General features: G+C 40.4%; 1 protein-coding gene across 34 annotated transcripts in view; it reads left to right on the forward strand.

Annotated features, from left to right (window-relative positions):
- Nucleotides 1-420: 420 nt before the first annotated feature.
- Nucleotides 421-26,465, forward strand: part of ARPP21 (cAMP regulated phosphoprotein 21) — a 142,461-nt gene continuing 116,416 nt past the window's right edge. For 7 of the 34 annotated variants that reach the window (XM_032104484.1, XM_032104464.1, XM_032104656.1 and 4 more), the window contains exon 1: nucleotides 2,590-3,030. The gene's annotated coding sequence lies outside the window, so the exon portion shown is untranslated. Of the gene's footprint in view, nucleotides 567-2,585; nucleotides 3,031-3,441; nucleotides 3,525-3,658; nucleotides 3,678-3,833; nucleotides 3,916-4,288; nucleotides 4,414-4,698; nucleotides 4,860-26,465 lie in introns of those variants that run through there. The other 27 variants (XM_032104565.1, XM_032104527.1, XM_032104614.1 and 24 more) reach the window with 13 other exon arrangements.

Below are 26,465 nucleotides of genomic sequence, written 5' to 3' on the forward strand. Positions count from 1 at the left end.
CATTACTGTGGTTTGCCACCTCTTCAATATTATGATTGTGCAATGATTGTGATTTTTCTTTCTACAAAGAAAAGTCCTCACGAAAGGGATGTAGGCTGCATATTCTGTCAGATTAGTATCTGACTGAGAAGGTCTGAGGTGACTTCTTAACAAAGGAAGGCAATTTCACTTATTTGCACATGCTGTGTTTGATGCTGCTCAACCTTCTGAGTTGAAAAACTACATTACATGATACTGGAGTGATACTGGTTGGTTTTTTTTTTTTCCCTGATTATTTCCATTGGTGTTGCTGTAGCTGGCATCTTCTGGCATTTGGTAACTTGCTCCAGGCACATCCAGCCACATAGGAGAGGGTGGAATGAACTGCCAGACTACAGCTTGGATTAATTTTTATCTCCTTACAGATCTGACGTATAGTTTTGGCTCTTCCCACTCTGAAAGCACGGCAGTATCTCAACGGTGGGAGATAAGCTGTGGACACGTGGCTGTTTTACATCTTCATTGTGTCTAGTGACTGGAGCAAGGTTCTGAAACATTCACTACTCTCATCCCGTTCCCTTCTGGAGGTGAGTTGCAAGGAATTTAGTGAAGGCATGAGTGAGTACTGCTTTTATGTCCTGGTGCAGTGTGCATTCTCTCCCTTCTCTGGGTACCCTGCTTGGGAGTGAAGGAATGATTGGCAGCAGCCAGGTGAAGTTCTCTCCATTTCACTGCGTGTTCAGAATAGTTTTGATAACCAGCTTGGAAAATTAACTTTGGTCCATTGTTGAGATGGCTGAAACATCAAATGGCTAAAAGCAAAGAAGTGGTCCTTGCCCTGTCACCAGGTGTAGCGCACTAGTGCCATTTATAGCCTCTCTGCTGCTCTTTTTGCTTTCAGATAGAACCTGTAGCACAGTGTGGGACTATGTTAAAGAATGAAATTAAAAGTAGATGGAGCCACACGCGACCATCCTAGGAGGGAGCCACATCAGGAGGTGCATTAGCAGAACAGGTTTTGGTGTGCCTGGCTGAATGCCTCTGATCACTTGAAGCATGCACCAAGAGCCGGCTAATGCACACCCTGTTGTGGTTCATCACTCACTGCATTCTTCCAGTCTGATTCCATTCAGCAGTCCGCAGTAAAAGCAGGTGTTTGCTTCTGAGGGGAAAGAGGTATTCCAGGGGTGCAAGGATAATACATACTAAAGCAAACATTTCCCCGCAACTCTCCCCCGGCCGTCTGTATATTTGTCCATATTTACTGGTACACGAGTTCTACTACAGTCATTAATCATGGCAAACTGTCTTCTCTAACTAGGGCTTTCTGAAAGCACATCATGAAAGGAGTGCATTTTTAACTGTGTATTTTAAATAAGAGTTGTCTGTCTGTGGGAGTTGGATTATTTGTATCACTGCAGACAGAAATGATCTCTATATTTCATAGGACCTTGCTGCTTTGTACTTATTGACTGTTTATTTTTCATCCATAGGATTACTAATTGCAGCTAGTACCAGACTCTTCTGTCTCCTTTCAGGTTATTGTAGTAGAGGGCATTGTACCAGATGCATGGTTATTCACAGACATGCATTTCCAGCAGCTGAATTGCTGGATCTGCTCTAAATGATCTATGGCAATTACGTTTGGCGTTGTACAGCTATAATTTTACTGCATATTAATAGCCACCTAGCAAAGAGGTAAATGTCCTTTTCTCGGCTGGGTGCAGAATGAATGCCTGGATGTATTCAATTGGGTAAAACGAGGCCCGGGTTTTAAATGCATAGCAGCGGTTTTATGTATCAGAAACGCGTGTGCTGGTGAATTGCCTGTTTCCCTCTGCCTTGATGGTGTGCAGCAAGGCTCCGAGGGAAATATCAAGCCAGATCTTAGATAGAGACATGCTGGGCAGGGGAGGGGGAAGGGGATCATGTGCCCCATTTTTAGTGGCTCATCTGCTACCACCCAAAATCTGCTGCAGTCTTTTTTTTTTTTTTTTTTTTTTTTTACCCCTTTCAGCAGCGCGGCTGCCTAAAGGCTGTCAGGTTTCACCAGCAAAAAATAATAATTAAAACCACCCTCCCTAGACCTTTCACTAAAGATGTCCTTTGGAGTCAAAGCCCATTTCCTTCCCTCTTTTTCTTGGGGGGCGTGTGTCGGGGGCGACAAGGAGTGGGTGGGAGCAAATAACAAGGAATCGGAGGGGATTAACGAGCTTTCTCCTTATTAGCCCCGCTCGGGTGCTTTGTCTCTGCTCCTGGCTGCGGATGGGCTGACGGGGTGGGCTTGGGGGAGGGCGGGGGGGGGAAAACAGTGTGACTGGAGGGGCCGGCGTGAGGGAAGCCACACGCACACGGGCGGGCGGGCGGACGGGCGGACGGACAGACAGACAGACAGAGCCACCCCACACACACAGACAGACACCGGCCCGGCCGGGCATCTCCGGGCCCTGCGCGGGGTTGGGTGGGGTGAGGGCGCGCAGCGCAATGGCGCCGGGGCCAGCGGGTCCTGTGCGGCAGCCGGGGGAGCGGCAGCCGGAGCGGCGGCGCTGAGCGCAGCGAGCGCGGAGCCGGCGAGCGGCGGAGCCGGAGCGCGGCGCTGCCTGCGGTCCGGGGCGCACCACGCTGCGTGGGCGGGGAGAGAGAGAAAGGCAGAGGGAGAGACTCGCAGACAGACAGTACAGCCCGGGAGCGCGGCAGATAAAGGACGGAGGACAGGGAGAGAGGAGCGAGCCAGAAGGGGATCCAGGCAGGCGCCGGGAGCGGACAGGCAGAGGCGGGCGGAGCGGCGGACCGGGCCGGGACAGGAGGCGGCCGGCGGGTCGGGCGGTGCCGCCGCGGCCACCGCGCCCGGCCAGCACCGCGGCGCGGCGGCGGATCTCCTCCCGCGGCGGAGGCGGAGGAAGAGACCATGTCTTTCAGGAAGACAGTCACTGTACTGTAACAGCAGCGTATCCGCAGCAAAATAAACAAACCGGCCAACCAAAAATACCAAACAAACAAAAATAGCCCGAGCCGCCAAGACGCTGGGGGCAGATCCCGTTTTCAGGCAAGGTAAAAAAAAAAGGAAAAAAAAAAAAGAACGAAAAAAACCAAAAACAAAACCCAAGGAAACCAAAGCAGAATCTGTCGACATTTGTGTGGCGTGATGTTCTTTGTTGTCGCGATTTTTTTTCTTGTCTATTTTTTTTTTTTCTTCCAGCATGTGTTTTCTGTCATTTCGTTGGAGTCATTCGCCCCATCCCCCCCACCCCTCCCCGTGATCTTTTAATTTTTGAGGTCAGGGCGGCTGGAGCATGTGGAGCGGAGAGAGAGGGAAACAGGAGCTGTCTATGCAACCGGGACTTGCCTTTATTGCGTGCGATGGGCAATTATTAATAGCGGCTACAGGATTCCGGCTCTAAGATGTGGTTTTTACTAGAGGGGGAGGGAAAAGAAAAGGAAAAAAGGGTATCGCTCGTAGTACGGCGGGGCAGGATGCTATCGGTGCTGGAGCGGGCGCCTCGCATGGGACTGCGGAGCGGCAGCGTAGCGGTGGTGACAGCCAGGTAGGGCGGGAAGGGCTCGCCGCGGGTCTCGCCGCGGTCGCGGGGCCGCCTGCCCCGCGGAGGGCGGCGGCTTCCCAAAGTTTCGGCCGCCCGCCGGTCATCGCTAGAGGCACTGCTGGCGGGAGCAGAGGCGGGTCGGGGTCGGGCGCGGAGGTGAGGTGGCCGGGAACCGGGTTGGGGCGGGGGAGATGAGCGCCAGGGAGGGGGTCTGCGGGGGGAGATCGCCCTCCGCCTAGTCGTCATTTTAGCTAAAATGGATCGAACTCTTAAGAAAATTCCAACTTTTACTCGCTGATTTGTGAACAGCATCGCGGGATCCGCTTTCAAAGCCGTGTTTGCTGGAGGGCAAGCCTGGGCTGCTTGGACTGGCATTGTTCTTAAGGGTGGCGATGTGAGTGCAACAGATTTACTTGATGCTTCCGTAGCATCTCTGTTTGCATGCAGTGGAGGAGGCTCACAGTCCGGGAGTTACAGCCGTATTGTTAGGTGTCCTGTTTTCACAAAAAGCAGTTCATGTTACTCCGCTTGGTGTATTCTGCTAACTTGTCTGTGCGTCTCGAACGATATCGCTTGTAAATCTAACCCCGACGTGCTCATCCAGCGCAGCCATTGCGCAGCCTTGTTTAATTGCTGTTATTTATTTTGCCTTCATTTACCGTGTCAGCCAGCGGGGGGAACACGCTCAGATTCCGGATGCATTTTTACGTGCTAGGTGTGTCTCTGCGCTTCCAGGTGTGTGCGGTTTGGCTTAAAACTCATCCTGCCGCCGTGTGACATCGCTGTAAATGTGCCGGGAGGGGAAACAAAAGCATTAGAGAGAGACACAAGCGTTTGTGCATCACCTGTTTGACTTCTCTGCCATTGCAATGCTGAGCCAGATGCATGCCCGGTGCGCATTCTTCTAAATGGCATATGTGTATTTTAGGCAAGTACAAAGCAATTGAAGCTGAGGGTGATGGGGAGGGGGTAGAAAAACCAACAAAACAAACCAAAACCGTACTGTAAACTGACCTGCAACTTTTCAGTCGTATAATTTAACTGCACGCTGATTTTGTTTTAGCAGTCTTCGTCACGGATCGAGGCAAGTTTATGTGCACAATTGGGCTTGCAAATTGCTAATCTCGCACTGACTTTGCCTCTCAGTTCCCAGCTGGGCATGGTTACCTTGAGAGCTGTGGTATCAGCACTGTCAGAGCATGCTCCGGTGGGGAGATCGGGTGTGTTCTATTTTTAATACTATTTAATGAAGATGCTTCTCACTCTGCAATATACGAAGCATAATGGAAGAGCAGAGTGATGATTGGTTATGGATACTGGAAAAGGAAAAATGCAAAGGTAAAAACGGAAATCCCTCAAATATTTCTATTGCATTAATGAAAGAAAATGCAGCTGTGCAGAAAGGTGATTGATTAACTGATTTTAAGTTGAAGAGTTTTGTGGTGTCTAGGATGATTTTTTTTTTTAAATGTTCTTTTCAAAAGTTGCATGAAGCAAGCTAGACAGATTATTTTGTGCCGTTGGTAAATCCGATTCTGTGTGGGCATGCTTAAATTGAAGAATATGCCATTTTAATTTTTTTTTTTTTAATAGTAAAGTATTTCATAGTGGAGTAGCGCTAAGGAACATCCTAAAAATTACTTATTTTTTTTCTTGTGATTACCAATTTTTATTATTAACTCTATTTACATGCCTATTGGTAGCCTCCTGAAGCAGGAGTTTTGAGTTTCTATTCCTTGCAATTAAAAGTTAATTCAGTTGATATTAAAAATCGTTGTTGCGTGCAACGCTCACAGAATGCAAGTGGCTGTAAATCTCTTGGGAAGTGTAAAGGAGAATACCTGTCGATAACTACAGTGGATGCCACTTGGTGAGATGCATGGAGATACTTTTGAAAGCTGCCCTGTTTAGTTCAGTGTAGTCAGAAATGTGTTTGTTAGCTATTTGTGAGAATCCACGCACTTAGAATTGTGTAGAGAAACTCGCCTTGATTAAAGAAGTCTTCTGTAAAACAACTGTATTTTCTCTCTGTCGTCTGCAGTTTTACAGGATGGTGGTCTAAGAAACAGTTGAGTACCCCTCCTGCAAAATCCTTTTTCGAGCAGTTGTTTCTTTCTGCTGTGTGCTAGTCCTTTTGACTGCCCCAGGGCTAAGTGTGCAAGTGAGGATTGCTCAGACGAGTGTTGCACCACATCGTACCCGTGAAGGAAAAATTACATAAGATTGATGAGGAAATGCAAAGAGATTTTTAACACAGGTGTATTTATAGTTCTTAGAGAGGGAGAAAACAGTGCAAAAGTAACTTTGCAACTTCATCCTGTTGGAGTAAAACTGGGGGCCAAATCATGTTTTCCTGATGGTGTTGCTTTTCCTGTGGGCTTTACTGGGGTTATTTGCATGATTACAGTAACTGGACTTGGCCTGATAAATCACTGTTATTAAACAGAATTTCTGGGAGTACATAAAAGAAACCTAAGAAGTTTTATTAAAATCTGCTGCGCTCTTGACTTTCTCCCAGGTTATGATTTTGAATAACTAACTTTAAACTTGGAATGAGTAGGGGGGAAAGAGAAGTGTACTAATTCTAGGATGGTTTACTTACAGTCTGTCTTGCCTCCTGTAGGCATTGGTCTCAGTGCAGTCAGTGGGAGCTTCAAAATTGGCTCCATGGTTTTATCAGTGCCTAAGACAGACACAGGGACAAATTTTCAGCAGTTGTAAATTGATGTAGTTTCATGGGTCTTAAGAACAGTGTAGACTTATACCAGCTGATGATAACAGCTCTCTGCTTACGACATACATATCTGTAACTTGCATTGAATGGTGTTACCAGTTTCGATGGTGTTAATTTCAGAGTAGGGGAATTAGACTGGCAGATCCTTGTTTATAGGGACTACTCACAAATGAGCGACTTGGTCTAGTGAGTGCTCCCAGCTTACTTTCCTTGATAAATTTTAAAGACCGTTTGTAAGGTACATGATTATTTAAAGGAAATGCTATTCATGTTACGTAATCTCTTCAAAAATTTCATTAAAGATTGGCCGGTTGAGAAGTAATGTAACTACCATGCAATAAACTTGCAAAATCCATTTGTCCCCTGCTTATTCATTTATTAGATTTGGAGTTCTGTATTAATGTTCTTAGCAGGTAGTAAGTCAAGCAAATGGGTCCCTTTTTCTTCTAGAAGATTGAAACATTCATCAAACAAGTAATGCGTGACAAAGACTCTGTATGTTCCAATGGAGAGCACTTGATTCTGAAGATTTAAAATACTGTGTATGAATGTCTGTGTATCTGTGTGGTAACATGCATTTCTAGGACACATTCTATTTTGATGACAAACTGCAATCCAGGTAAGTTAGATTTTTCCCCAGTTAAGGCTGGGTGAATTGAATTGCAGATAAGTTATGCAAACCCTGTGAGGTCATGCATCTAGTTTTTGACAGTCACCAAGTGAGACCTATTCTGGTCTCCAGGCTTATAACTGTGTCACCCCTGGATGCTAAGTCTCCCTGATTGATTGCTGGTGTTTGTTTGGTTTTCTAATTTTTCCACTTGATACATGACATGCTCACTTTCAGAAACATGTAGATGTAAATAAGTTTATGCGTTTGTTTGTAACTATCAAAGTTATTTTTACATAGTGATGTAATGGTAAGCCCTTCTAGCAAGGAATTAACTTCAGAACGAGTGCAAATAATGACTCATATCTGGGGTTTTTTTGTTGTGGGTTTTTTAAAATAAATTAAACCTGCCTGTAAATTAATGTAGACATACTGCTTACTGTTTGTGGGCAGGATAAGTTTTTCTTGGGGTCTTTCTTAAGAAGGAGGCTTAAGCCCAAATCAGAATAGCAGCCACTATGGCTTGCATGAGTATGCTGGTGTACACACACACAGAGTTTATTAGAGAAATAAAAAAGACATTACACTATAAAACTGCAGTACTTTCCATTTTAATTAAAATTGTATTTTTTTAGTAAATAACATCTGTGATGGGTTCTTGCCAAGTAAGTCCTCATTTGTCACTGAAGGTCCAGACTGCTTAGTTGTAGGACTTTATAGCTGCTTAGATGTTTGAAGTAACTCTAGTTTTAGACTTCATGTTTTCTCATATGGTGGTTTTACAGTAGGTAAGCTGGATGATGCATTGCCAATGATCCTATGTAAGAGTGCTCCCTGTATGCATTTATGTTTTTCCTTAGCTCATTGTAGTTTATGAGAGCACATATGTAATCTGTATTAACACTTACTGTGTGACATAGGCAGTCCAAAGATATGAATTGGATTAATTCCAGGGGAGGGGCACTGGAGCTCTCTGTCAGCTTTAGGGAAAATGCCCCAAGCAAACACTTCCATAATGTCCTGCCACAGCTGCCCTCTTCTGCCTGGTCATAATGTTGCTGGTATTTACTTCTTCCTTTTTCACTGTTGTAGTTTTCTGGCTTTCAGGTAATCCACCATCAGTACACTTCTTTTTGGTTCCTTGGAAAAAGTGGTTGCGGAAAAGGTCTCCTTTCATTCAGGTGGACAATTTTTTAGTCACATGGTGGGATCCTTATACTGAAATCTTTATTCTAGAGTCCTACATAGATAATGAGCTGTTATATGAAATGATACATCGCTTTTTTTTGTCCTTTTTTCCCTGGCTATTACACGTAAATTCGCTGTTAATGAGAGGAAAAAGCAGACTAAATACAGAGAGAAATACATAAACAAGGAGTAAACAAAATTGCTTTTTACAGGAGTGAGTTCATTATGACTGTTTAGATGGATGAACTAATTACAGCTTTGGTAAACATGGTCAAAAGAAATACTAAATTGGTTGTTTGGTTAGTGCTGAAGGAAGATACAAAGTGTGAGAGTGATAATGTCATATATCATGACTAAGCTGAAATGCAGAAGGCATAGTTAGGCAGTGACAGCTGGGAATTTGAAATTTATGATTTGGGTATCCAATGACTTTATGAAGCAGGGGGTTTAGAGTACTTTCTAGTTACTGGCAGTGTAGGGAGGCAGTAACCATGTAAGGCTGTTTTTGGGACAGACATTCACATAGCATATGCTGAAGTATGTAAGGTGAGAAGTGCATTTTTATAAGTGGAAGAAAATTTTCACAGGGAAATTGGGACACAAATCAGATGTCTGATCTTGATCTTCTAAGGCCAAGAGTCACAGATAACAAAGAGTAGTACCATGAGAAAGCAAAGTCCTATAAAAGTGTTTTTGTAATTTAATGCTTTTTGCTATATTCATAATTTAGTCTTGGACAATACCATGATTTATTTATGAGCTGTTTATACAGCGCCTGTGTTAAAATTCTAGAAGCTTTGTAACGACTTCCAACTGATAAAACTGTCTTTTTCCAAAATTGGATGCCTTCAACTCAAAGGAAAGCTTAAATGGTCAGCAGGATAGTGTGACGAAAAAATAGCGATTAAGAAAAACCCCAGAAAATACTCCCACACCCCCTCCCTCACAAGTAAATGCTCTGGTTTTTAATTTCTCAAAGGTTTTGTCTTCTGTTCGCAGTCTATGCTAAAACATAAAAATCAAATATATACAAATCATTGACTTTCAAGCTTCTGTTTATCCCAGTTTTTACAGCCATGCAGCAGTGATTTCTACTGGATTCATAAAATCATCAGATCCAGTTTTATGTTCTAGGATTTGAACTCTGTCATCAAAAGCATGCCTAAACAGCTAATAATTTTGTCAGTAATTAATCCTCCTGCAGTATTTGTATTTTTATTGCCTCATGAGCTGAAGTCTTCCTGTGCCTTCAATAGAGAAAGCATTTTGGAAGTTTTCATCATTAAATACCAGAGTCAGATTGTGCTGCTTTTCTTCACAGGGAGTGCGCACATCTTGGGTTTGGTGACCTGCAGAGCTTCTCGTGGTGTAATGCTTTTTTTACTGTGAAGAAAGTTATCACAATTGGTTCCTGCGGAAAGAGGGATGGCAGGGCTTCTCAGTAGAATGAAGCTGATGAAGATAAACTGCAGTAATTAGAAGCATTTTATAAATACAATTAAATTATTATTAATTAACATGAAGTATTCAACTGTATATTTGATTGAAGGGGAAGTTTTACTGGGGAGCAGACTTCAGTGGTGTTGATGGTCTCATGTGAAATAGATACAGCATGAAGTTCTTGTGAAGAATATGCCTACTTCATGCTTTTTGGCTGTTTGTGCCATTGAACTTTATTTGAAGTGCATGAAGGTAAATCATAAATTGCGGTGGCTCAAACTATACCTTGAGGTTTTTCCATTTTGAAGTGACTGTTCCATTTCTAAATACCTTGCCATTGGCATAACATTTAGAACAGTTTAAATGAGACTGCTTAATGCATTACAAAGTATTTGTCGTGGAGTCAGAAATGTTTATGGTGTCATAAAAACTTCAAGAGAAGCACATCAAATAAATTGGTCCACTCTAAAGGCTCACTACAGATTTTAATGTAAGCCTGGGAAACATCTGATAGCTTTATAATTTATGTACTTTGTAAACCATGAAATCTGAAGTGAGAAGGTGTGACACTCATGCTTTCAGGTTTTGTTCCTTTAGGAGAAATTCAGAGCTTCTACAAAACGAAAAAAAAGGGAAATTCTGAACATTGATCTAAAAGGAAAGCCTAAAGAGTGACTTAGGGCATCTTAAGTGCTGTATTTCATAACATGTACTACTGTTAGCATCAGGAAACGCTAACAAAACTGTTTGATCCAGGTAGGATTTTTGGGGAAGCTTTAACTCATCAAAAATGAGCGTAAGTTGGAAAACATAATGTATTTACCAGCTTTGTGTCTCAATATGCTTTTCCATTACAGTGTAGCAGTCTGTTCTGCAGCTGAGCAGCAAAACGGAGTGAACTCTAGTGACAAGAACTGTGGCAAGCAGCATAAGAATCCTGTTAGAGGTGGAAGACAATGAATTATTACTGAGGGATAATGCAACTTTTGTTTAATCTACGCACTGTTGAAAATGACTGCATTTGAAAGAAGTCCTTGAATGACCTGCTTCTTAAAGTAGCCCTCTTAAAATCGGTGGCAGTGGGGTCAGGGTGTAGTGGAGGATTAGTGCCAGTAGTACTACTTGTGATGTGAAATCAGGTTAAGGGGGATCAGATGTAGGAGGACAGCAAAGGGAAGTAGGACTTTCAGGAGATATTCCCTGAAGATTAAGTAATTAAGTAGATTTTGAATAATGCAGAGAAAATATATAGATGTGTAGCCTCTTTTCAGTATCATTTGTTTTCTGATTAAAAAAAAAAAAATTCCTTACGCATGTGTAGTGATGCCTGTGTTTGCACGGAGGATCAGGACAAAATGACTACTGCTCTGCAATCACACCTAGTCTCACCAAATCTGAGGTTACAGGGCTTGTAAATGATCCACGTCTTCTGATTTTTGCTGTTGCAGAATTGCTCCTTTCTGCCACCTATCTGGCAGGAGAGAAAGGAAGATAACAAAATTGTTGCCAAGGTCTGAGGGCATCTCCGCAGCAGCGTGGGGCTAACATGGGACTTCTTAGGCTGACTTGATGTCAGTGTAAGAGGCTGATGGGTGAGTCTTGGGGAGACATGCAAGATCCTGGACTCTGGTATGTAGCCAGTTCTGTGAGACTGAATTGGTTTCTATCCTTGGTTGCTCTTCTCTTGGCATGGCAGTACCTCATAAGTTAGTCAAGTATTTACTGGAATAGCGTAATGTGCCCTGTGATGACTTAAATCCCCACCTTTCCGTAAGGGGCTTTCTATTAATGGAGAAGGATTGGCAGGAAAGAGCAAATTGAGACATAGGTCTTGATGCAGCATTTTAGCTGCCTGTGGTTCTGCTGCTCATAATCCTGTCGGCGTGGTCGTGGGGCTGTGGTTCCACAGACACCCTGTCCACTCGTTCTTTTGTCGTGATGGTTTCCGCAATGCGGGAGGAAGATGCGGCAAGCACCTACCTCTTTCAAAGCCCACGTATTTCTTTGATGTGTTTGTTACTCCTTAGGTTTTTTTTTCAGGAAGTAGAACAGAGAACATAATTCGTACTCACGAAGGCTAATTACAATTTTTCCTCTACAAATAATTTCTTAGAGAGCTGGCTGTTCAAAGAACTGCTGCTAACTATTTCCTGCGCTACAGATATGCTCAGTGTCCAGGCAACGAGTGTCGAAATGTAGATTCTTTTGGCACCCGTTCCTGTTTGTGTTTGTTTGGTAACATACACTCATGTCACGTCTTTATTAATGTTGTCAGGCATGTCAAAACCATCTGTAATAGAACTGCATCAATAGAAGAGCATGTCAGAAAATGTGACAGTAAAATATTGGCACTTCTTAACAAAATTTTTATTGATTAAACAGCACAATTTCAATATATGGAAAAATGAAATCAGTTCTAGTTGTTTCAGGACTTTGAGAGCAGCTCCAGTAACCCCTGAGTCTTTGACTTGCCTATAAAATGACAGCAGACGGAGCAATTTAGTGGTATATTATGAGAAAATTCTGTGGCATGGGAATGTGTTTGTTAGGTTTGCATTGACTGAGATCACAACAAAAGAGGAGCATAAGTGACCCACGTATTTCTGGTGCATAGTTGAATGTTCTCCTGGAATCTGTCATTTATTACCTATACTCAGTAGTTGGAATGAGGCTGGCATATGATATTGTAACATACCAGTGGTCCTCAGAACATCAGCTGCATGTACAAGCAATTTCAATGTCTATTCACTGCCAGACAGATGATTTTAATAAAAGGAATTCAGGGGCTGTGTTCTTGACCTAAGATAGTTTATTTTGGGACCAGTAACTTGAGGTAATATTGTATTATAAAATTGGAAAAACTGAGATAATTTCAAGTAACTTTGCAACCTCAGCAGAGAAAATATAAAATATGGAGGGGAGCTAATGTTATATTATTTTGTCAAAGCTCTGTATGTGAAGTGGAGCTTACTGAAGTTAGGAGATTTACTACATTCTTACGTGTAACATAAACAAGGGATTTTTCCTAACAATCGGTCCATAGCCCTGATTTGTAGCTTGCTGAAAGTGCAGGAAGATAAATACTGGAGGAATTCACCCCAGTCCCAATATAAACTCTGTTCTTGTTCTGCTTCTTAATACGCATATTTCAAGCAGTCATTGGCGTGGATGTCTCTGCCTCTTTTTTGGCTGTTTTGACACTTGCATCAGTTGTCTCTGTTCTACTCCATATATTGTCTGGCCATTCTTCATACTGAGCTTTTGCTTTTTTCTAAGTTGTGCCCTTTATGCAAACTTCACTTTGTTAAACTGGCCCTTCTGGCTTTTCTTGGGTTTTCATCATTTGCTCACATTTTCCAGCTTTTTTTTTTTTGCCTTTTTCTATGTCAGTTACCTGCCCCTGTTTGAGAGAGTTGAAACCTTTGATTTAATTGTCATATAGTACTGCAATTTTAAAAATAGCCTATCTTGGTAGATTTTTGGACAGTCAGTTTATAGTAAACATTACATAAGGCATACTCATTATTCAGAATATGCCAGTTCCCAGATCTCTTGGACTTTGTTTTGGTATCTCTTAAGGAGGAAGTGCCAGTAGGTCTGATTGCATCTGTGAAACAAAAAGTTTTGTGGTGAAATCCAGAAGATCCTGTGCTTTTGAACTTCATGTATGCAGCTCATATTGGTGTATCTGGGTCTCTTTGGGGCCTCCATCCAAATTCAGTAAGCTCCATAGAATTGTGTGTATGGTTGGTGCTCCTGGAAAATGTTGTGTCCTGTACTCTCCATCCATTTATTTAGATTATTTTGGTTTTCTGGGACTAGCAGTATTTTCAATAAATTTTTGTCAGTTGCCTAGAAAATAAAGTGTAATGTAAATGACCCAAACGAAATACCTTTGACAAATGTGTTTGTTGTCAAAGATTTACGTGTTGGCTCTCTGACCTTTCAGATGGACTTCTCTCTTATGTTTGAGCACCATAGCACCTAAAATGTTATGTTGGATGCAGTTCACTGTGTTACTGGGTTGTACAATGAAAAGAGGGGAAAATGACTGGAGTTCTTACATATGGAGAATTATTTTGTATTTCATGTCTGTACACTTGTTGAATAAGCTTGGAAACTGCACCAAAAGCTGAAGGTTATATATTCTTGCATCTCTGATTATCAGGATGGCATGGCAACAGATCCTGGTCAAAACTGGGGGAAACTGATTGATTGTAAAGAATGTTACCAACTGAGACAACTAGCTGTCCACATTTGGGGACCTCTACTAAACACATAATCCATATATATTTTTATGAAATACATATATAGTAGCTCCTTCTAAAGACAGAAGTAAAGGAACTGTTGAATGAGATTTCTCACTGTTCTGTTTGAAGAAACATGGTTTGCTGCCATCATCTGAAAGCTGAAATCTATTTTCTCCTGTATTTTGTTTCTTTTTTTTTCTTTTTGCTGAGATAGAGCAGGAGAATTGCCTGTATTCAGCTGCCAATTATGGATTTAATTCACTTATTTGTTTTTCAGTAATCTGATTGCCATTAGAGCCTAGTTCACTAATTGCTCGCTGTACTCTGTCAGTTTATTGTGAAAGTAACAGTCTGAAATGAAACCTAATAAAGAAATGATGGCAGCAGTCTGAACAGATGATGTATAGTAGTTATGAACTGATCTTTTGTTTCTTTTAATGGGTTAATTTCTGGACTGGTGGACAGTCAGCTCTGTTGTCTCTCAAGTAGCATGAATTGAAGAAATCTCTTACCATTTAAACACAAAATTCTGTTGTGTGGAGTCATTCCATGTTTGAGAAGGATGTCATCTTAATAGGCTGTTTATTCCACAAATAACAGTGCCTATGCTTTTTCAATGTCCTTGGTGGTAATTTAATTCTTGAATTCAATTGTTTGCCAAGGAGATGATTTGTGATTTTTAAAAGTATGGGTGTAAATGTCTGTAGTACCACAGACTTGGAGTGCAGTGAGAGGGACTATTTTTTTCACATAGCCTAGGTTTCAGTTGACTGACTCTCATTTTTATTGACTTAATTCTCTAATCTTAATCCTTGCAAATAAAGGCATGAAAATAATTAGCCCCTATAACCCTATTGCTGCAACTCAGAGAAATATGCAGCAGGATCCTGTTTCTGTAGTGGGAGGCTGGTATGGCAGAAGATCCTTCCACAATGTGCATCCACATATTTTGTGAACTCATAAGTTCAAAATCTAGCATTTGTATTTCTGAGCTTGGAATTTGCCCCAACTGACTGCATTATCAGTCTGCTGCTCAACTGCCTTTCCAGTGCAGTGGATAGGAAAGAACTGGATTGCATTTGGAAGACAGAGAGGCATAAAGCTTGTTTTCATCTTTCAGCTAAATTCAGGCATTGAAATGGGTGAACTCCTGGTACATGGTAGGGGAAGTTGATGTAAAAGTAATGTTAATTGTGTTACAAAGTTACATTCTTCAGCCCGGTAGAATGACTGTAGATGCAGAATGCAATCTTGACCATTCCCACTCTTGTGCTCCCTAGTGTCAGCTAAATGAAGCAGAAATTTATTGTTGAAAACTTCTTTTTTTTGCTGGCATTTCTGTAAAAGCAAGAAATGGGAAATACCAACAAGTAAATTCCCAAGCTTAGGATGAGGAGGATGACACTGGGGTATTGCTGGTGCCTGGCAGTGAAGTGTGTGCACGAGGAAATGGGCTGGGAGTGGTCATGGGCCACTGGAGACCTGTTCTTGTCAGCCCTGCATGGGCTATAAGTGACAAGTGTGATGGTCATAAAATGCCTGTTTACTTAAAGAAGCAAAAGGAGACCCTTTTATAAACTGGTTCACTAGTCTGCCAAGAGAGGATGTGTTCACTGAGTCCCGAGTGGAAAAACAGGGCTGCTGCCTTTTACGGTGTTTTGTGGTGGTGTCAGTGAAATACTGTGACATGTTTGGTGGCTTTTGTTGGGTTTTATGTCAGGAAGGGACAGATTTTCAGTACTTCCAAATGCCTGTCTGAGGTTATTTAGATAATTTGGGGTTACTCTTTTTCAGTGAAGGCTTTTAATAATCTTTAAGTCTTTAAAAGGAGTCTTTCTGATGGTGGGAATAGCTACAAATTCAAGTGCTACAGATAGTGTAAGTTGACGAGTTGTATGGCATACTGATGTCCTCACAAAAAACACCAGCTTTCCCAAAAAATACCTTTTCCAATAGGAAAAGCAGATAAATGGGGGTATTGTGAGTGAGTAGCATGAAGCTTTTTCAAGAGGAGAATGGTCTGCCATGAGACAGTTAGTTGGAGAAAGATATGAGAACAATAAAAATTCCCATTGTTCATGGGGGGTTTTTTGGTTTGTTTTTTTGGTTTTTTTTTTTTTTTTTTTTTTTTGGTTTTCTTCCAAACTTAATCCAGCACTGAATTTCCCTTCCTCACGTTCAGCTTTGAAAAGCATGGACGTCCCTCTGGAAGGAGAATAGGCAGCTGGCCATCTCTCATCGCTGTGAAACTTTGTAAGAAAGATTAATTTGGGGAGTGAACAGAGGAAGAAAATAATACAAAAGGAATTGCTTTTAAACAAAAGATACACTTTTGTCATCATTTGCACTGCTCAGTGAAAAGTAAGCTGTCCAGCCTTTAACTGTGGTGACCCAAAATATGTCTGTACAGTATGCTGGCAGTTGTATAATGTGGTAGGCAGTGAGGATAAAACCCATGGTATAAATGAATAGTCCCAGCAAGGCTTTGGAAAACACTGGGAGCGAGTTCTAAGTCGGGTAATGAAAGGAGATTTGAAGTGAAATTGAACTGGTTGCCCTTCCTGATTATCGTGGTCAGCTTGCATTGATGCCCTGTAACGTCCTGCAGTCTCAAAGTACCCCAGAGAAAAGCTTCTCCTTGTAAGATATGAAGAGGTGGTTTGAGGGGTGTAGTCAATGGTAATCAGGCAAGTAAAAGAAGTGTGGAGAATAGCAGTCCACTTTCAGTACTGCATTTGTTGTAAATAACTAAAATGCCATCACTTTACTGTTTAGATGCTGATGTGGTTACCTGTTTTTCCCCATCTTTATTGTCAGTTTTATGATGCAGGCTTGCGTGCTGCATATTTCTTAGTTCATTTCTTTTAGGACATAGTCAGTCTGAGCCATTATAAATGACTTGTCAGTGCTATTTCAGTCTAGTTAGATTTATAACAAAATGGATCCTATAGAGAGAGTTTTGCATAAATAAAAGCATTTGTCTTGCTCTTTCACTTTCCTGCCTGCTATCTTGTAGTAATAGTTTCTGAAACAATTTGATCTAGAGACTGCAGTTAATTGTAATATGCTTCAGGAGGTCATATGAAAGAAGCACAGAAAGTTTTTCCTGGTTGTTATTACTATTTTTAAAAATGCTGATGCTCTGTGTTTCTTACTACGTGCCCTGCATCTTTATGTATCTAGGCAAAATAATGTTTTTAAATACCCTTCAGTTTTCTTAGTGGCTCATGTTCATGCACAAGCATTCACTGCCTGCCACAGAAGTGTCTGTCATAGAGGGGGGCACTGGAGAATGGAAGGTGCTGGAGAACGATGGCCATGTATCTGGGAATGGGGGTGCTGGTTACCCACCTAGCTCTTGTTTTGACCAACTTCATTGCTTATTTAACCTCTGTATTCCTCAGTGTCCTCACCTGGAAGCAAATACTGACCTGTCCATTCCCTTGAACGTGTTTCCCCCCCCCCCCCCCCCCCCCCCCCCCCGCATTAGTTAGAGGTGAAGGCATTTTAGAGCCTTTTATTATAAAGAGGCACAACAGGAGTATTAACTTTGCCCCTGTTGGGCTTATATTGGCATACACAATCAAGTTATGATAACTTCACAAGTTAGCTCAGTCACAGTTACTTGTGTGCAGTCCTGCAGTCTGCAGCAAAATTGAAGATCCTCACTTTCCTTTTACTGTAGTTACTTTCTGCTGTCACTGTTGGGTATTACAGACTTTATTTACTTGTTGTTTTCCAGACAAATAATATGACAACATGTTTCTGTTTCAGCAGGTGACAATGTTGAAGAATTTGAACAGGTACGAATAAATATAATTTGAAAAATAAAGTCTCAACCATAGGAAAATTTAAGAAATTTAGTACTTGAGACAGAGCTTGAAAGAATTGAAAGATTTCTTTCAGCTGGTTTATTTTGTAAGTCTAGAAACATACGCTTATATAAGGCATATAGTTAGGGTTAGCTCTAGCTGGGATAGAGTTAAAATAAAACCAAAAACCCCCCCGCCACCATTGTTTGAACCTGATGATAAGTACAAGTAATTAGAACACATCCAAAACTGCCAGATTTAAGTGTTGCAGACAGCTGTCACTTATGTGGGGAGCTTTTTATTTTGCAGGTCAAAGTTTAATAGACAAAACATTTTGAGGGGGAACATTTTGAAAAAGTTAGAGAGTAGACATGACCTGTTTTGTTCTATGCATATGAATCCCCCTCTTGTGCCTTTATTTTGTGTAGAATATTTATAAAAGGTCATCCCCTTTTAGTAAGCAATAATAATTTATAATTCCCCTCTGCTAAGTTCCATGCAGTCTTTAAAAACCACTAGTTGTGATACAGCTGTGATTCTAAAATAACCAGTATTGAAATCGGAATCTTTATTTATCTGTTTTATTTTTGGAATGTAAATATTTTTCGCAACAGCTTTTTCAGAATATCATGAAAATGTATATTATAATGATTGTGTAGGCATGTATAAGACTTTAATTGCCTTCTGCATCTGTGTATGGACTTTGTAACTTTTATTTTGAAACTATTACTTTGCATTAGAAGCTATTATTTTTCACTTGACAGGGTTTTTCAGGAGGCTGGAATACAGAAGTAACTTAAAACCAGGTGTTGTCTGGTTTGCTGGGCTCTGTATGTGTGAGAGGTCCTGGCTTTTACCTTTAAACCTTCCACTGGCTTCCACTATGGCATCACAGTTTCACTCTTGGATGTGCCTGGACATCACTGAAGTTTGTGACTGAGTCAACCAGTTTTTCATGTCGCTGACTTGTACACGTAGCTTTTGCTTAAATCGGTGACTTTTAGATAAAAAATTAATTTTGCTTCCTCTTTACTATTTTTTTTAAAACTGCTCCATGCCATAGGTTTCAGGCTTTTTTATAATCTTTCTCAGTGCTGCTCTAGGCTCATTTTGAGGAGTAGCTGTACGACAGGTACCCTCCATTGTGCCAGAGTTTGCATCCCATTTCCCTGCCTATCCAAGGAGGTACCAGCCATGGATGAATGGCTGGGACAAGTGTGTTAATTGTTTTTCTCTTTTTTGTGCTCAGCATAAAAAAAGGGTTTAATTTAAAACAGCAGTTATCCTTTTCTTTTCCAAATGCCCTGGAGCATTGTGCTTCTCTGATCTCCAGGTTTTCTCATACTACTGGAAACTTTACAATTTTCTTTTAGTTGCAGCTAGCTCCAGCCAGTCTCTCTTTTTTTTTTTTTTTTTTTTTTTTTTTTTTTAAAGTAATGTCCTGTTTCTCTGTTGTTGAGTCCCTTTGGATTTTCTGATACTTTCAATATCATGAGATTACCCATTTCTCACACCTTTGTGAACAAGGGAACATCCCTATGCCTGTTCTGTCTTCCCTGTGTGGACAAGAAGAGCTTTCTGGTTATACAGAGTTCTTTGTTCACATCTTTAGTAGTTTCTTATGTTGTTGAAAATGTGTAATGCATTTTGAATTTTGAAAAAACAGATTGGCTAGAGGCATAAATTTCAAAGCTAGGTTTGTTAATAAAATAAGCGTATGGCAGCAGTAAAACATTAATGTATTTAGCATTAATTTGCTCTTTGAGAGGCAAGAATGCCTGATAAAACCCATTACATCAGCCAGAAGAGCTGAAAGACAATTTTTTCCTGCTATGGTGAAGTATAGATTGAGCTACAGACTCTGTTGTGTTGGATTTCTGATTGTCTGACAAAAACATATATCCATTGTCTGAGTAAACATTCATTCAGTAGATTTATACGTAGAGTGTGGTCAGAAGCATAAACAGTCTTCCATGCGTGTCACCATCAGTCAGCACAAGTGTTTCTTTAGGACTTCATGCTGCAAAAAAATTTTGGCCTGATCTGTTAAAACAGTTGTGAATGTTTAAGTGTTAAATTACATGTGTTTGTCAGTGCTTACAGGATGTCACTACCCATTTGCCCCAGCAGGATGATACTCAGCTGACCTTAGCTTCCACAAAACCATGTGAAAATAGATGCAACTGCAGTCTAAGCAAAAATAAAAGTTGTTTTACTCATACCCAGGTTTCTTGTATGGATATACAAGTATGTTTATACAAGTAAGCTTAGCTGTACTTTCCTGCAGTTGAATTTTTGCATTCACTGTGGTCAGGAGTAGTAAAATAGAGCGAAGAGAGAAGGAAACCGTAGAGATGATTAGGTTAAATTTAACCAAGTAAACTAATAGCATTTCTGTTTCTTAAAAATTATGTGTACACACCAGTTGCACACATATAATTGGTGTTTACAAAAAAAAAAAAAAAACCAAAAAAATGGGTATTGAAATACCACTTTTCATTTAAAAAGAAGGGCCCCATCAGGTTCTTTTGTTTCTTTGTTTTCTAAAGATAGTCAAAGCTCCAAACTATCAGGTAAACATTCAGTAGTTTCACAAAGCTGGGGCAGTAAGAAATGTCCACATTTTGGGAGGGAAAGAGATCTCTTAAGTTTTATGGTATATCCTTGTGATCAGGCTTCCCCAAGAGACAGTCTGTAGAGTAAAAACAAATTGACTCCCTTCAGTTCCTATGGAATCTCCTAAAGGACCAAGAAAACAAAAATGTGGTGGTTGTAAGGCTGTTACCATCCCCAGTTCACATCTGGAACCAATAATCTTTAATTTTGGAAGCAAACCCAGAAACAATGAAAGAAAGCTCCAACCTGAGATACTCTCCTGGGAGGTAATTTTGAGTTTGGAACATGCTCAGAGAAGTGCTTGGCAGAAGAACTAAAGACCATTGAAAGAAGTTTTATGTTGTGTCTCTTGAAACAGAAATAAATTTAATGTACTTAAATTATCCCTTCAGACCTCAAGGTCTGTACTACTATGTAGTTCTGTTCTTTTCTCTCTCTCTTTTTTTTTTTTTTTTTTTTTTTTTCCCCCCTCCCTGTTGTGAATTGCCAGAGATTCCAGCTAGGTATATGAAATTTGTTCTTGTACTGGTTCACATGCTTGGACTGGTACAAATATTTAGCATATGAAGTCAACAAGCCTTTTTCATAAGGGATTACAAAAACTGAAGAAGTGTATGTAAAGGACAAATATGCAGGTATTTCTACTTTGAGAGAATTTTAAAAAGTTGTTAAAATGCTTTGTCATATTTTGGTTAGTTTTATCAGGTCACTCAGCAAAATCTTCGATGTTTGTGTTAAAATGAGAAGAGCTTTGATTTCAGTAGAAGAAGGCAGAGCATTTTCAGAATAGAAGGAGGTAAGCTGATCTTGAGGCCCTTAATATGATGTGTGTAAATACATGGTTGGAATTACAATCCCCAGCCACACAGGACTGTGAAGTGGGAGGGTTGCATTAGTAGCTTTGCCAATCACAACTTCAGCTGGAATACTGTTAATTCTGCTGTGGCAAGGAGTCAGTGCAGTCTGATATGTGAATCAATTGTTACAAGATACTAAATGTTCACATACTGAGAAAATTACTTCCACTGAAATTGAAACAGGTTTCTCGTATTGCATTTGAACCCTTGGCAGTCCCCAAAAAAGTGGCTGTCCAGAAGTTAAACACTTGGGATATCTGTTTTACAGTTCAGAGGATAATAGTGAGGCATGTTCATAATGAATGGAAGGGAAAGAATATCCTCTAGAAGAGTTCTTCTAGCAGCGTGTTCTTTACCAACAGCATGCAAGTTATATTGCAGTGCTCCATGAACGATGCTTGGACAGCCAAGTGTATTGTCATTTTCCAGGGATTAGCCTATTAGTTGTTACGATGCTAGTGGTGGTACTCTCCAAAAACAGGGAAACTGACTCTCTTGATTATCCCTGCTCTTCGACTTCATACTTCAAAAGTTTTTATGCTGAAAAACCCCTTGAGGAGGGAAACAAGTGTTACAAATTGTTTTAAAATACCGATTCTAGCCTCCCTTATGAAATATCCATAAAAGTTGGATTTTTCAGTTGTGCTTAGTGTTTACACCAAGATCCCTTTTTAGTCCCACACACTGAAAAAAGGGACCTTTACACTGAACAGGCGTAGGTGGGAGGCAAATTGAGAAATAGAGGCAGAGATCCACATTCATGCAGCCAGAGCATGGGAGACATGCACTTGTATCATCAGGGTTTTATTTTTTCAAGAAGGTAAGTCGCATTCTTCCTAACAGTGAGTGAGAAAGCATTTCCCACTGAGTGCACGCCTTCAGTTTGAAACGGTTATTATGATATTGATACCTTTGTTACGATATTGATAAACCTAAACACAGTTCATTGATTTTTGGAAAGTTACAGGATTAAGAATACCTTTCAAATGCCTATTTTACTTTGTGTTTTCTTTCCTGGTTTGTGTTTTTAATACTGCCCAGTATTCTTGCCAATGCTCTTACTTCTCTATATCATAAGAGTGTTTTTAGGCAGCTGTGTAAATAGCAAACTGATGTGTCCTGTTTATGCATGTGCAATGTACTGAAATGTCAAGATACTTCATTTCTTAGGCTGTCCTAAGTATGAAAATGTCTATATGCCAGAGCCTTTGAAACAGTAATATTCTTGTCATGCTCTGATTGTAGCCAGAACATGAGAGATGAAAGATTTTTAGGTAGACAAGACAGCCAAGAATCAGGCCAGTCCTGATAACGTATGAAAAATTTCCATTGTGACCTTCTGGTCTCAGCACCTCAAAGGAGTGTAGATCAGAATTGCACACAACAGACAGAATATTTACAAGTGTTGGGCTTCTCCTTCACTGTTGGTTTTAAAGGCATCGTTGAAAAGATCCATCATTGCCTTTCTTCTGCTACAGCTATTCTTTCTTTGATTTTATAGAATTGGTGACAAGCCACTTGCAGTGAATGAAGCTTGATTCTGTAAATATTTTTGGTTACATAGGTAAATATTTTGGGACATGTTGGTTTTGTAGAAGTTTTATTAGTCAAAGGAAGTATGTTTCAGGGAGATGGTGGTTTTGGTAGAGTAAGATGACGGGAACAGGTTTCACTCAGCTGGCACTCAAACAAATCCTGCCTCATTGTTCCATTCTGAGTTGTCAAGCCACCAGTATGAATGCTGGAGGCTGCGTGTCTATCTCAGTATTTTTCTATTCTGTCAGTGCCTTGGTATTTTGATTTTGTGAGGTCTTAATGTTTCCCAGAAAAAAGATTTCCAAGAAGCAAGAAAGACCCTTTGTTGAATCTAGCAGTTGAAATTTGGGCAGTTCTATCAAATAGTATCATTTAGGAGACCATTAATCTTTTAAATTCTAACCTTTGGTTGAATAACAAAAAAAATGCAACATTAGGCATAAGGTAATATGTGAGCAATTACAGTTGGCAGCCTTTGCACCTGTCTTTGGCTACAGTAATATACAAACGTAAAGAGCCTCAGATTTTTTATTCCTATTTATCCTGTCAGACTAGAAGCAGGCTAAAATTTGCCTGACTTTAAGATGGTCATGGTTCAGATAATGATTGAAAAAGGTCAGATGAAGGAAGGAGCAGTGAACTCCTTCTCTATTCCTTGTTCTTCAAACACACTTCTAAAAGAAAATCAGAGATTTTTTTATCGATTTGTGGTTTTGAAATTTGAATTTTCAGAAGCAGTAATGTGTTTGGATTCTTTTATTGGAGAAAACAGACAAAGGAAGACTTGTCCAGTGGCAAGAATCTTTTGCTCTTTAAAAATTGCTTTGTGTCTAAATGGGTGGGGAACTCAGGGTTGGGGGATTAAATTTAAGATGTAAATACAAAGCTCTTTGAACAAGAAGTGTGTGGGGGGAGGTGGGTTTGGGGGGTTTGTTTGCCTTTTTTATGAGAATGATCTCCAAATCTAGAAGTTACAATGATTAGTATTCAGAGTTGTAGTAATATTTAAGGGATTGGTTGAGTCCTACTGGTTTAGCAGTTTCACAGGCTTTGTCTGCATCGAGAAGATGAAATGGGGATGGGAAAGCAAACTGAAAAAATAACAGCAGCAAATGTCATAAAAGTTACAAGATAATGTTTTTTCATATGTCTTAGGAAGGTGGGTTAGGCCATAGGCCTCTTACCTCTCTCCTGGGGATAAAGAAAGAGGGAATATTGCTTCCCTTTGTATTGAATCACAGAATAAGCTGAGTTACAGGGGACCCACGAGGATCTTTGAGCCCAGCTCCTGGCCGTGCGCAGGACTTGTCCATCTTCAGAAGCCATTGTCACCTGGTATTTTTTTTGGTATCATATTGTTGTAGACTGAAGAATCTCGTTGTGAATAGAGAAGATCTGGCTACTGTTAATAGAAAATGTAAGGTCTTTCCGTTGTCCAAGAGACGTAGGCCTTTCCTTGGCTGGCTGCATTCGTAACTGGGGACACAAAAAAGGGGATCTAATGGTGCTGGTGTTAGTGCCCATAGCAGGGTAATACATTCCAGGGATAACAGATTTGCCTGCATGGTGTTTTAAAAGTGGATTAGGGTAAGTACTGGTTTTCCTAATACTCCGTGCTCTCAGCTCTTTTTAAATACCAAATTCACTGCAGACTTAAACAATTAGAGCACACAGAAACGACAATATTCTTCCACATTTTTCTTGTGCTGTTTCCTTGTATCTTTTCCTCCCTTCCTTATCCTCCCTCATTTTTGAAACAGGAAAATTAAGTACCAAAACTCCATTAGTGCTGCATTGCAGTTGAGAATGAAATTGTCAGGATGGCTGCTTATGGTTCCCACAACCATAATAACTAGGCTAAATTGCATAAAACTTACAATATAGCAATAAGGAATATTCCTTATGACATGTTATGTATGCTGTGGGAGCCATCACTTTGAAAATCTTGACTTCTGTGTTTTTAAAATATCTTTTGAAATGTAACATTACTGTATTTCTTTTCCTTTTGCATGGGAATTTTTTTCTCATGCCCACTGGTGATAAAAATCAGGTCATGAATGCCATCCTGATATCCCTGTGAAAAATTCATAGCAACCAGTCCTCCTCTTTTATTTAATGAAAACTGTTACAAGAAGAAATAAATTACAGTATGTGGTGAAATGAAAAGGCTAAACAGTGAGCTCCATTACAGTCACATTGCATCTCAGTACATTCTTCTAAATGATCTTGGATAAATGTTTTAGAAAAACAGGTTGAAATATTACCTCCTTGGCTTACAGACAACTAAAGGGATACTTAAATTGTGCTTGTATTCTGCTGACTCGTAAGTGTCATACCGTTTTGCAGCTAGCAAGCCTTTGGTTTTCATCCTGCCATACAGTTAACAGTTCCTGTGCCAAGGCTACACCACGTAGACATCAGGAATATTACTGAAGCCCTCACCTTAGCAGAGGTAAACTGATGATGAGTGCTGAAGCTCACCTCTGCAAGCTGCTCTGGCAGCACAGCAAGTCTTGCTCTGTTTGCTAGTCCAGTGGTGGGACTCCTGCGCTGTGGTCATCTCCTTTTTGTCTGCTTTCAGTCTCACCCTTCTTTTAATCTGTTTGATTTGGTTCTAATGTTTGAATGTTTTAGCTGTCAGACAATGGAGACTTCATATGTAACTTGCAGGATCAGGAAGATTGATCTGAGACTGGCCTTGTGAGAGTCTGATAATTTCTGTTTAGTTCAAGAAGATAGTTTCATTTTCAGTGTCATTCTTCAGGTTTTCCACCATCATCCTCCTCTTATGACTCTAATTTAAATCAAGAGGAATTTGTATGGAGCAGTAGGATAGTTTATAATCAACAGCAGGGTATTGCATTTACAATGATTTTGTTTAACTTGCTATAGTTGGAGTTCAAGTGCAGAAATTCTGTTTGGTTTTATTCTATTCTGATAAGAAACTCGAATTTCATAAGGGTCTGTGATATTTTGGTGTCCAGCTGTCCTTGGAGGTTTATGAATGTTTAAGTGTCTTTATATTTGTTGTTGTCCTTTATTCTATATTCTAATTAACAGAATGATGATAGGTGTTTTACATTTTTAGTAGAAATTTGGCTTTCTCCCTAAACATATTTACTCCATTCTTGTCTCATTTTGGTGCACTTGCTTCCTTTATTGTGGTTGCTCCAAGCAGCTCTTGTCAAAATGTGGAGGATTCTGGACAAACACAGATTAAAAAGTATTTCCTTCATCAAACAGGATGCAATCCTTTTCATTTGTTAATTCTAGTAAAAATGGCAAATTAGACTTTAAAAGCACAGTGCTATCTGAAATGCTTTGGCTTCACAGGTGTTATCTTTGCAGTTGCTGACAATCTTGAATTGGTGTTGGAAGGTGTACTGTGAGAAAAGCTCTGACAGCCACAGCCTCAAGACTCCTTGTTTATAGGTCAAGATAAGGTTTACTATCAATAAACCCAACTATTTTATGGTCCTGTACTAACATGGAGGTACTAACTTGTACGTTTGTTTTCCATGAGCTGGCTGTCTAATTCAGAAACTCTTTTAGGAGGACCAAGATTCAGAAGAGTGGTAGAAAGAAGAGAGAAATATTACTGCATGCAGGAGCTTCTAAGGATCAGGGCTTTTCTGGCCCAATTCTTAACTTGAATCAAACCTAGCTTTACTGGTGCTGTTGAACCTTTAGCATATTGGACTGCATGGTGCAATTGCAGGAGTTGCTGGTGGACCTGTGCTTGGTCCCTCCTAAATAGTGGATATTTTCTGAAGATGTTACTTTGCTATTTAGAGGACAGCCTATAGTGTGCCCATAAGTTCTCTGACTGGAGACAGCTATGTATCTAATTAAAAGTAAATTCCAGAACTGAGCTTACTGCTAGATACTTTATTTTTTGAGG

This window comes from Corvus moneduloides, chromosome 1, assembly GCF_009650955.1.
Source record: "Corvus moneduloides isolate bCorMon1 chromosome 1, bCorMon1.pri, whole genome shotgun sequence".
Lineage (NCBI taxonomy): Eukaryota > Metazoa > Chordata > Aves > Passeriformes > Corvidae > Corvus > Corvus moneduloides.